The 12,221-nt window shown below is 49.0% G+C and overlaps 2 protein-coding genes across 15 annotated transcripts in view; one reads left to right on the top strand and one right to left on the bottom strand.

The window, feature by feature from the left end:
* CNN1 (calponin 1) overlaps window positions 1–12,221 on the bottom strand; it is a 27,080-nt gene extending 14,859 nt beyond the window's left edge. The window contains exon 1 of one of the 3 annotated variants that reach the window (XM_077977898.1): window positions 11,945–12,221. The gene's annotated coding sequence lies outside the window, so the exon portion shown is untranslated. Of the gene's footprint in view, window positions 1–1,319; window positions 1,445–11,944 lie in introns of those variants that run through there. The other 2 variants (XM_077977899.1, XM_077977900.1) reach the window with 2 other exon arrangements.
* Window positions 6,427–12,221, top strand: part of ECSIT (ECSIT signaling integrator) — a 28,895-nt gene continuing 23,100 nt past the window's right edge. For 7 of the 12 annotated variants that reach the window (XM_015122965.3, XM_015122964.3, XM_015122961.3 and 4 more), the window contains exon 1: window positions 6,427–6,506. The gene's annotated coding sequence lies outside the window, so the exon portion shown is untranslated. Of the gene's footprint in view, window positions 6,507–6,702; window positions 6,846–12,221 lie in introns of all 12 variants that reach the window. The other 5 variants (XM_077977826.1, XM_077977817.1, XM_077977818.1 and 2 more) reach the window with 2 other exon arrangements.

Below are 12,221 nucleotides of genomic sequence, written 5' to 3'. Positions count from 1 at the left end.
GTCTGTTTGTTTTGGGGAAAGTCAAAACCCTGCTCTGCACCGGCCTATCTTAGCCTGCTCTGCGAGCCCCCTGCTCACCAAGCTTTCCTATCCGGAAATCTGGCAGAGGCGCTTGTTCCTAAAGTCTTCTGTTATGGGAACATTCACTCCATGCCAGTCACAATCTCTTTTAATCCTCACCATCACCTCAGGATGGAAACTCATAGGTCCATTTTATAGATGGGAAACTCAAGGTTCAGAGAAGCTAAGCCACCCTCCTAGGGTAACACTGCTCCTAGCTTTTCTTCTGTGTCCTTTCAGATGTGCTGCTGCTGCTGCTGCTGCTGCTTCCTCTTCCTCTTCCTCTTCCTCTTCCTCTTCTTCTCCTTCTCCTTCTTCTCCTTCTTCCCTTTCTCCCTTCTCCCTTCTCTTCTCTTCTCCCTTCTTTCTTCTTCTCCTTTTTTTTTTTTTTTTTTTTTTTAGTCAAAGTCTCGCTCTGTCAGTCAGGCTGGGTGGCGTGATCTCAGCTCACTGCAACCTCCACCTCCCAGTTTCAAGCAATTCTGGAGCCTCAGCCTCCCAAGTAGCTGGGATTACAGGCACCCGCTACCACGCCAGGCTACAGATGTGTTTCTTGAGTCCCCAAACACGTTCCCACCTCAGGGTCTTTGCACTAGCAGTTCCTGCCACCTGGAACACATTTCTGCAAGATGCCTGCCTGCATGGCCTCTCCCCAACTTCATTCAGTCTCTGCTCTAATATCACCTCTCAGAGAAGCCTTCCCTGACCACCTGCTGTAAAATAATAGCATCTCTCACCCCCAGACTGACTGTGAGTGGGTTGACAGGGAGGGAGCTGTTCACTTACAGTCTGACTACAGTGGCTCAAGTCTGTAATCCCAGCACTTTGGGAGGCCAAGATGGGTGGATTGCTTGAGTCCAGGAATTCAAGACCAGCCTGAGAGACATGGCAGGGCCCTGCCTCTACAAAAAAAAAAAAAAAAGGAAAGAAAGAAAAAAAGAAAAGAGTATTTTTAAAAAGTGTACTTTGGGAGGCCAAGGCAGGAGGATTGCTTGAGCCCAGGAATTGGAGGCTGCAGTGAGGTATGATCATGACACTACATTTTTTTTTTTTTCCGAGACAGAATCTCGCTCTGTCATCCAGGCTGGAGTGCAGTGGCATGATCTCAGCTCACTGCAACTTCTACCTCCCAGGTTCAAGCAATTCTGCCTCAGCCTCCTGAGTAGCTGGGATTACAGGTGCCTGCCACCCTACCTGGCTAATTTTTGTATTTTTAGTAGAGACAGGGTTTCACCATGTTGGCCAGACTGGTCTCGAACTGCTGACCTCAGGTGATCTGCCTGCCTTGGCCTCCCAAAGTTCTGGGATTACAGCACTGCGCCCAGCCATGCCACTGCATTTTAGTTTGGGTGAAAAAATAAATAAATAAGAAAAGAAAAGAATGCTTGACAACATGCAATGCAGGGGAGGCTGTGGGAACACTGTTGATGAGTGTGGGCAATTTGTTGATAATTTTCCAAATGACAAATGTCCTTACCTTCTGAACAAGTATATCCTCTATTTTAGAATATTCCTCAGAAGTACAAGTGTAGGTGTGAAGAATGACATATGTGCAGGAACATTTATTGCAGTGGCCTTGTCATAATAAATCACTGTATAAATCCCATCAACCGGGGACAGGGAGATAGACAAAGTTGAAGTCAAAACATATAGCACGTTGTTTCAACTAAATGAAGACACTGAAGTGCTGTGGTTAACAGTGGGGACTCCAGCTGGGCGCGGTGATTCATGCCTGTAATCCCAACGTTTTGGGAGGCTGAGGCGGGTGAATCACCAGAGGTCAGGAGTTCGAGACCAGTCTGGCCAACATGGTGAAACCCTATCTCTACAAAAAATACAAAAATTAACTGGGCGTGATGGTGGGAGCCTATAATCCCAGCTACTTGGGAGGCTGAGGCAGGGGGTTTCACCATGTTGGTCAGGCTGGTCTTGAACTTCTGACCTTGTGATCTGTCTGCCTTGGCCTCTCAAAGTGCTGGGATTAGAGGTGTGAGCCACTGCACCTGGCCCATTGCATTTATTTCTATCTATCTTGGAGATGAGGTCTCACTATGATGCCCAGGCTGGACTTGAACTCCTGGGCTCAAGCGATCCTCCTGCCTCAGCCTCCTAAATAGCTAGGACTACAGTGCCACCGTGCCTGGCCCTCACTGCATTTAATTGTCATATCTCCATACATTGCTACAGTCTATAATAGTCCCTGGGTCTTTCAGGACCTTGACACTTTTGAAGAGTGCTGGTCAGTTATTTTGTAGATCGTCTTCGAATTTGGTTTGTCTTGAATAAACTGAGGTGTTTGCATTACCAGGAAGAATACCAGAGAGGTGATGATGTACCCTTCTAAGTGCGTCATACCAAGGACTTCATGATATCACCATGAGTCATTGCTGGTGATATTAATGTTGGTCCCTTGGTTAAGGTGGTGTCTGCTAGGATCTTCCACTGTGAAGCTGCTACTTTTTATAGGGTTCTTTCTGGGAATGCATGTTAAAGACTCTGCACCAGGGCCTCACATATGGTGTTCTGTGTTAATATATACAGGACATAAAGTATGTACATACTTGTCTTTTATTTGTTTGTTTTGGGGTTTTTTTTGTTTTGTTTGAGACAGAGTCTTGCTCTGTTGCCCAGGCTGGAGTACAGTGGCGCGATCTCGGCTCACTGCAAGCTCCGCCTCCTGGGTTCAAGTGATTCGCCTGTCTTAGCCTCCAGAGTAGCTGGGACTACAGGAGCCTGCCACCATGCCCGGCTAATTTTTTTTGTGTTTTTTTTTAGTAGAGACGGGATTTCACCGTGTTAGCCAGGGTGGTCTCGATCTCCTGACCTCGTGATCCTCCCGCCTTGGCCTCCCGAAGTGTTGGGATTACAGGCGTGAGTCACCATGCACATCCTGTGCATACTTGTTTTTAAAAGACTACCGGCCTCGTGTAGTGGCACATGCCTGTAATCCCAGCACTTGAGGAGGCCAAGATGGGTGGATCACTGTATGCCAGAAGTTTGAGACAAGCCTTGGTAACCTGGTGAGACCCCATCTCTATTTAAAAATAATAATAATAGGCCGGGCGCGCTAGTTCACGCCTGTAATCCCAGCACTTTGGGAGGCCGAGGCTGGCGGATCACGAGGTCAAGAGATCAGACCATCCTGGCTAACACGGTGAAAACCCGTCTCTACTAAAAATACAAAAAAATTAGCCGGGCGTGGTGGCAGGCGCCTGTAGTCCCAGTTACTCGGGAGGCTGAGCCAGGAGAATGGCGTGAACCCAGGAGGCAGAGCTTGCAGTGAGCCGAGATTGTGTCACTGCACTCCAGCCTGGGCGACAGAGCGAGACTTCGTCTCAAAAAATAAATAAATAAATAAATAAATAAATAAATAATGACTGGGCACGGTGGCTAGTGCCTGTAATCCCAGCGCTTTGGGAGGCTGAAGCGGGAGGACCACTTGAGCCCAGGAGTTCGAGACCAACCTAGGCAACATGGTGAAACTCTGTCTCTACTAAAAATACAAAAATTAGCTGGGTATGGTGGCACGTGCCTGTAGTCCCAGTTACTCGGGAGGCTGAGGCAGGAGAATTGCTTGAACGTGGGAGGCGGAGGTTGCAATTAGCCAAGATTGCACCACTGCACTCCAACCTGGGCAACAGAGCCAGACTCTGTCTCCAAAAAATAAATAAATAAAATATAATAAAATAAAAAATAATAAAAAGACTAGTTCTGGAAAGATAAATAAGAAAATAAAAGCCATGAGCACCTCAAGAGGACACCAGTAACTCTGAAGGCCACAGCCAGGTCAGCGACCCCACCATCTTACCCACTCCCCAGCTAAGCAGAGCTGACTCTGCCTGCTTGTAGCTGCAGGAGCATAGCAGAGGGCAGTAGCACTCCCAGCCGCTACCCACATGCCTGTCAACTTGCCAAGGAGGAGTGCTCCAGCCAAGCAGCTGATTGGCTACAGGTCTTCTCAGATCGCCCAATCACAGGAGTTCTGGTGAGGTGGATGTCCTGCGGCTGCGCAGAGTCCTTGAGGCAGCCTAAGAGCAGGTTCTTGCATCCTAGTCCCCATGCCAGCTCACTGCACCACAGTGAGGGACTGCAGAAATGGGCTTATGAGGACAGATAGCCTTTCTTTCTGGGGGCCACTGCTATTGCCAATAGCCCATTTTATGTGCTTATCCACCTTAGTTACTAACAGCCTAAATCTGGTGCTTTCTGGGGGAGACCAGGAGCCCCCATTACTCAATCTCACCTCGTTTTATCACATTTCCTCCTAAGTTACTCCATTCCAACCACACAGAGTCTTTGCTGTTGTTCCCAGTGCCAAAAGCCTTCCCCAGATATCCAGAAGGCTCACTCACTTCCTCTGGCCTTTACTCAAAGGCTGCCTCATTGAGACCTTCCTATCTATCTATCTATCTATCTATCTATTTATTGAGACAGAGTCTCACTCTGTCGCCCAGGCTGGAGTGCAGTGGCACAATCTTGGCTCACTGCAACCTCCACCTCTTGGATTCAAGCAATTCTCGTGCCCCAGCCTCCCAAGTAGCTGGGATCACAGGAGCTCACCACCACGACCTACTAATTTTTATTTTTATTTATTTATTTATTTTTTGAGACAGTCTCGCTCTGTCGCCCAGGCTGGAGTGCAGTGGCGCAATCTCCGCTCACTGCAAGCTCCGCCACCTCCCGGGTTAATGCCATTCTCCTGCCTTAGCCTCCCTAGAAGCTGGGACTACAGGCGCCCGCCACCACGCCCGGCTAATTTTTTTGTATTTTCAGTAGAGACGGCGTTTCACCGTGTTCGCCAGAATGGTCTCGATCTCCTGACCTCATGATCCACCCGCTTCGGCCTCCCAAAGTGCTGGGATTACAGGCGTGAGCCACCGCGCCCGGCCTATTTATTTAATTTTTTTTTTTTTTTTTTTTGAGACGGAGTCTCGCTCTGTCCCCCAGGCTGGAGTGTAGTGGCCGGATCTCGGCTCACTGCAAGCTCCGCCTCCCGGGTTCACGCCATTCTCCTGCCTCAGCCTCCCGAGTAGCTGGGACTACAGGCGCCCGCCACCTCGCCCGGCTAGTTTTTTGTATTTTTTAGTAGAGACGGGGTTTCACCGTGTTAGCCAGGATGGTCTCGATCTCCTGATCTCGTGATCCACCCGTCTCGGCCTCCCAAAGTGCTGGGATTACAGGCTTGAGCCACCGCGCCCGGCCTTATTTAGTTTATTTTTTGGGACAGAGTCTCGCTCTGTTGCTGAAGCTGGAGTGCAGTGGAGTGATCCTGGCTCACTGCAACCTCCGTCTCCCGGGTTCAAGCGATTCTCCTGCCTCAGCCTCCTGAGTAGCTGGGATTACAGGAGCCCACCACCATGCCCTGCTACTTTTGTATTTTTAGTAGAGACGGGGTTTCATCATGTTGGCCAGGCTGGTCTCGAACTCCTGACCTCAGGTGATCCGCCCTCCTCGGCCTCCCAAAGTGCCTGGATTACAGGCGTGAGCCACCACGCCCGGCCCTGTTTATTTATTATTACTAATTTTAAAAATAGGGTCTCGCCGGGCGCGGTGGCTCAAGCCTGTAATCCCAGCACTTTGGGAGGCCGAGACGGGCGGATCACGAGGTCAGGAGATCGAGACCATCCTGGCTAACACGGTGAAACCCCGTCTCTACTAAGAAATACAAAAAAACTAGCCGGGCGAGGTGGCAGCACCTGTAGTCCCAGCTACTCGGGAGGCTGAGGCTGGAGAATGGCGTGAACCCGGGAAGCGGAGCTTGCAGTGAGCTGAGATCCGGCCACTGCACTCCAGCCTGGGCTACAGAGCGAGACTCCGTCTCAAAAAAAAAAAAAAAAAAAAAAAAAAGAAATAGGGTCTCACTCTGTTGCCCAGGCTGGAGTGCAGTGGTGCAATCATGGCTCACTGTAGCCTCGACCTCCAGGGCTCAAGCGATCCTCCCGTTTCAGCCTCCCGAATACTGGGACTATGAGCATGCGCCATTGCGCCCAGTTAATTTTTAACTTTTTTGTAGAGAAGGGGGTCTCGCTATGTTGCCCAGGCTGGTCTCGAATTCCTGGCCTCCCAAAGGGCTGGGATTACTGGCATGAGCCACCGTGCCGGCCTCCTTTCACTTTTTTAAAATTCATTTTCTCATTTCAGCCCCTGGAGCCTGCGGCTGGATTCACAGACTCCCAAGTCCAGCCTCCCGGGCCATTTCAAGGTTCCCAGGCCTGGAGTGACACTTGACTCATTAGAAGCGGGGCCTAGCTCGTTATGAGGCGGGTCTAAGGCCCTTCCGCCTTCCTATTGGCGGACCTCGCTTTGTGGGCGGGACCTATTACACCAGCTTTCTTGATTAGCTGCCTCCCTGGCGCTACCTGACCCGGACGCTCTCTGGGCCAATATGGCGGCGCCCAGCAAGAAGACAGAGCTGGCCTGGAGTCCGCGGCTGGCCGCGTGAGTAGGTAGGTCGCACGCGGGTAGGCGAGCGCGAACTGCTGGGCTCTAAGCGGACCCTTCAGGACCCGGCAGCGCGAGAGGGCGGCCCTGGAGGGACCCAGCTGCAGGGCCAGGGCGCCGTGACCTTTCGTAGTGGGGGCGGGGACGCGCTGGGAAAGGCCGCCCCTCTTGTGCCAGCCGCCTCACGCCCCCAGTCTCCAGTTTTGCAGATGAAACAACTGACCCAGATTAAAGTCCTCGCCAGAGGTCACGCCGCAAGTCGGCAACCGGGCAGGAATTGGAATCTACGTCTGCCTGTTTCCCCCAAGAGACCCAGAATCCTGGCAGCCGGTTTCAGAGCTGCTGTACGTACACTGTACCTCGGGGTTCAGATTTATAGGTGTTTTGTTGAAATTGAGCTCTTGTTTCCGTTCCGTTGATACTTGTTAGGCATCTACTGTATACCAGGCACTGTCGTGGGTGCTGGAGACACAGCCATGAGGAAGATAGATAAAAATCCTTCATCTCCTGGGGGAACCAGACTTTTAACAAATCACAAATAAACGAAACAGGTGATTTCAGATACTGATAAGTTACTAAAAATGCGTTAATGGTGTCGGGAATTTCGCTTGAGCCCAGGAGTTCGAGACCAGCCTTGGCAACATAGCAGGGCCCTGTTCTCTACAAAAAATTATGCGGGCATTGTGGTGCACGCCTATAGTCCTAGCTACTCGGAAAGCTGAGGTGGGAGGATTGCTTGAGCCCAGGAGGTCAAGGCTGTAGTGAGCCGTGATTGTGCCACTGCACTCCAGCCTGGGGGACAGAGCAGGACCCTGTCTCAGAAACAAACAAACAAAAATTAATAGGTCGATGAGGGCTTTTAGAAAAATATGGGGAATGGGAGGTGGTCAAAGAAGACCTTTCATTGAAATGACCAGAGACAGCTGTGGGCAGATCTGGAGGAAGAAAGCTCTAGACAGAGAGAAAAGCGAGTACAAAGGTTCTGAGATGGGTTAAACTTAGTTTATTTCAGAAACAGTGTAGCTGAAGCTGCCAGTGGTAGGAGTTGAGAGAGAGGGGTAGACCCTGTCTGATTTTATTTATTTATTTTTATTTTTTAGAGACAGGATTTCCCTTGTTTGCCAAGCCTGGAGTGCAGTGGTGCAATCATAGCTCACTGCAGCCTCAAACTCCATGGCTCAAGTGATTCTCCTGCCTCAGCTTTCCCAGTAGCTGGGACTACAGGTGCACACCACCAGGTCCAGCTACTTTTTTAAAACAATTTTTGTAGAGATCGTGTCCTGCTATGTTGTCCGAGCTGGTCTTGAATTCCTGGGCTGCAGTGATCCTCCCCACTTGGCCTTCCAAAGCACTAGGATTATAGGCATGAGCCACTGCTCCCTGCCTATTTATTTTTAGAGACAGGATCTCAGTATGTTGCCCAGGCTAGAGTGCAGTTGCTATTCACAAGTGCAGTCATAGTTCACTGCAACCTCTAACTACTGACTTTAAAGGATCCTCCAGCCTCAGTCTCCTGAGTACCTGAGATGACAGGCATTCGCCACCATGCCTGGATAATTTTTAATTTTTTTGTGGAGATAGGGTCTCACTATGTTGCCCAGGCTGGTCTTGAATTCCTGGGCTCAAGTGATCCTCTTACCTTGGTCTTCCAAAGTGTTGGGATTACAGGCATGAACCAGTGTGCCCATTCCCTGATTTTAAGTGTGATGTGCCGTTAGCAATTTTAGGCAGAAATCACTAGTTTTAGTTAGTTTGTTTGTTTATTTATTTAGAGATGGAGTCTCACTCTGTCACCCAGGCTGGAGGGCAATGTCCGAAGCAACTGGGATTACAGGCGCCTACCACCACTCCTGGCTAATTTTTGTACTTTTAGTAGAGATGGGGTTTCACCATCTCAGCCAAGCTGGTCTTGAACTCCTGACCTCGTGATCCACCCGACTCAGCCTCCCAAAGTGCTGGGATTATAGGCGTGAGCCACCACGCCTGACCTAAGTTTAGTTTAAAAGCTCCCTCTGGCTGGGTATGATGGCTCATGCCTGTAATCCTAACACTTTGGGAGGCCAAGATGGGTGGATTGCTTGAGCTCAGGAGTTCAAGACCACCCTGGGCAACATGATGAAACATCATCTCTACTAAAATACAAAAAATTAGCTGGGTGTGGTGGTACACACCTGTAGTCTCAGCTACTCGAGAGGCCTAGGCATGAGAATCAACTTGAACTGGGGAGGCGAAGGTTGCACTGGGCTGAGATCGTGCCACTGCACTCCAGCCTGGGCAACAGAATGAGACTCTGTCTCCCCTGCAAAAAAAAAAAAGCTCCCTCTGGCCATAGTGGGGAGAACTGACTGGAGGCGGGAAGGGCAGATGTGGGAGGCTTGATAGGTATCCAAGTCATAGATTGAGATGGTGGCTTCAGACAGAAAGAGGTGCATTTGGGATGGATTTGGAAATAGTCACCCAGACTAGTTTTGGTTTTTTTTTTTTTTTTTTTTTTTTTTTTTTGAGACAGAGTCTGGCTCTGTCGCCCAGGCTGGAGTGCAGTGGCGCGATCTTGGCTCACTGCAAGCTCCACCTCCCGGGTTCACGCCATTCTCCCACCTCAGCCTCCCGAGTAGCTGGGCCTACAGGCGCCCGCCACCACACCCGGCTAATTTTTGGTAGTTTTAGTAGAGACGAGGTTTCACCGTGTTAGCCAGGTGTTTGAGAGCGGTTGCTCTCAAAACCGTAATCCCAGCACTTTGGGAGGCCAAGGTGGGTGGATCATGAAGTAAAGAGTTCGAGACCAGCCTGGCCAACATGGTGAAATCCCATCTCTACTAAGAATACAAAAATTAGTCAGGTGTGGTGGTGCATGCCTGTAATCCCAGCTACTCCAGAAGTTGAGGCAGGAGAATTGCTTGAACCCAGGAGGCGGAGGTTGCAGTGAACCTAGATCACGCCACTGCACTCCAACCGGGGCGACAGAGCAAGACCATCTGGAAAAAAAAAAAGCAGATTCCAATTCAATAGGTCTGGGATAGGGCCAATAATTTGTTTTTTTTGTTTTGTTTTGTTTTTTAGCAGGTGAGTTGGTACACATTCAGTGGATTCTGACTTTCTTTTTTTTTTTTTTTTTTTTTTGAGATGGAGTCTCGCTCTGTCGCCCAGCCCAGGCTAGAGTGCAGTGGCGCGATCTCGGCTCACTGCAAGCTCCGCCTCCCGGGTTCACGCCATTCTCCTGCCTCAGCCTCCCGAGTAGCTGGGACTACAGGCGCCCACAACCGCGCCCGGCTAATTTTTTGTATTTTTAGTAGAGACGGGGTTTCACCATGGTCTCGATCTCCTGACCTTGTGATCCGCCCGCCTCGGCCTCCCAAAGTGCTGGGATTACAGGCGTGAGCCACCGCGCCCGGCGGCCAGGCCGGTTTCAAACTTCTGACCTCAAGTGATCCATCTGTCTTGGCCTCCCAGAGTGCTGGGATTACAGGTGTGAGCTGCTGCACCCGGTTTAATGTTTCTTTTTTAATTTTTTAAATTTATTGATTTTCACACATTTTCCCTCTTTACTAGCAGTCAGTATATCATATGAATATAGACATAAAATTCCTCAACAAAATACTAGCAGATAAAATCCAACAGCATGGAAAAAGAATTACACACCATGACCTAGTGGAGTTTATACCAGAAATGCAAGGTTAGTTTAATATGTGAACATCAATTAATATACTACATTAGAATTAGAATAAAGGATAAAAACCACATGATTATCTCAATACAAGCGGAAAAACATTGACAAAATCCGATATACTTTTTTTTTTTGAGGCAGAGTCTCCCTCTGTTGTGCAGGCTGAGGTTCAGTGGCACGATCTCAGCTCACTGCAACCTCCGCCTCCTGGGTTCAAATGATTCTCCTCGCCCAGCCTCCCAAGTAGCTGGAACTACAGGCATGTACCAACCACCATGCTCTGCTAATTGTTGGATTTTTAGTAAACATGAGGTTTTGCCATGTTGGCCAGGCTGGTCTCAACTCCTGACCTCAAGTAATCCGCCTGCCTCAGCCTCCCAAAGTGCTGGGAAATCCAATCTACTTTCTGATGAGAATACTCATCAAACTAGAAATGTGAAGGAACTTCCTCAGCCTGAGAAAGGGCATCATAAAAAACCCACAGCTCCAGCACTTTGGGAATTTGAGGTGGGCAGATCACGAGGTCAAGAGGTCGAGACCAGCCTAGCCAACATAGTGAAACCCCGTGTCTACAAAAATACCAAAAAAAAAAAAAAAAAAAAAAAAAAATTGGCATGGTGGTGGGTGTCTGTAATCCTAGCTACTCCGGAGGCTGAGAATCACTTGAACCTGGGAGGCTGAGGTTGCAGTGAGCCGAGATTGTGCACCACTGCATACCAGCCTGGGCGACAGTGCAAGACTCCGTCTCAAAAACAAACAACCCACAGCTGATATCATACTTAATGTTGAAATACTAGATGCTTTTCCCTCTTAAGATGAGGAACAAGGCCGGGCGTAGTAGCTCACACCTGTAATCCCAGCACTTTGGGAGGCCAAAGTGGGTGGATCACCTGAGGTCAGGAGTTTGACACCAGCTTGGCCAACATGGTGAAACCCTGTCTCTACTGAAAATACAGAAAATTAGCTTAGCGTGGTGGTGGGTACCTGTAATCCCAGCTACTCAGGAGGCTGAGGCAAGAGAATTGCTTGAACCGGGGAGATGGAGGTTGCAGTGAGCCAGGGTCATGCCATTGCACCCCAGCCTGGGCAACAAGAGTGAGGCTGCGTCTTAATTAAAAAAAAAAAAAAAGATGAACGAGACAGGAATGTCCATTCACCATGTCTGTCCAGGATTTTCCTGGAGGTTCCAGAAGGGGCACTTAAGTAAGAAAAAGAAATTAAAGGCCCCAGATGTGGTGGCTATTGCCTGTAATCCCAGCATTTTGGGAGGCTGAAGCAGAAGGATTGCTTGAGGTCAGGAGTTCAATACCAGCCTGGGCAACACAGCGAGACTCTGTGTCTACAAAAAGTTTTAAAATTAGCCAAGCGTTGGCTGGGTGCAGTGGCTCATGCCTGTAATCCCAGCACTTTGGGAGGCTGAGGCGGGCGGATCGCGAGGTCAGGAGATTGAGACCATCCTGGCCAACACAATGAAACCCTGTCTCTACTAAAAATACAAAAAATTAGCTGGGTGCGGTGGTGGCCGCCTGTAGTCCCAGCTACTCAGGAGGCTGAGGCAGAATGGCATGAACCTGGGAGGTGGGGTTGCAGTGAGCTGAGATCACACCACTGCACTCCAGCCTGGGTGACAGAGCGAGACTCCATCTCAAAAAAAAAAAAAAAAAATTAGCCAGGCATGGTGACATGCACCTGTAGTCTCAGCTACTTGGGAAGGTGAGGTGGGAGGATCGCTTGAGCCCAGGAGGTCAAGGCTACAGTGAGCCATGATCATGCCAATGCGCTTGATACAGGGTAACTGTGTCTCTAAAAAATGTGTAAAAAGAAAACAATAAAATAAAAACAAAAGGCATCCAGATTGAAAAGGAAAAGATAAAACTGTCTCAACTTGGACATGACATGATCTGGTATATAGAAAATCCCAAGTAATCTAATAAAAAACTATTAGAACTAATAAACAAGTTCAGCAAGTTATAGGACACATGATTGACATATAAAAATATATTTCTATACACTAGCCATAAATAATGCAAAAATGAAATTAAGAAAAATAATTCCA

Source organism: Macaca mulatta, chromosome 19 (assembly GCF_049350105.2).
Source record: "Macaca mulatta isolate MMU2019108-1 chromosome 19, T2T-MMU8v2.0, whole genome shotgun sequence".
Classification (NCBI taxonomy): Eukaryota; Metazoa; Chordata; class Mammalia; order Primates; family Cercopithecidae; genus Macaca; species Macaca mulatta.
The sequence above is the reverse complement of the archived record's forward strand: the minus strand, read 5'-3'. Positions and strand labels throughout refer to the sequence as shown.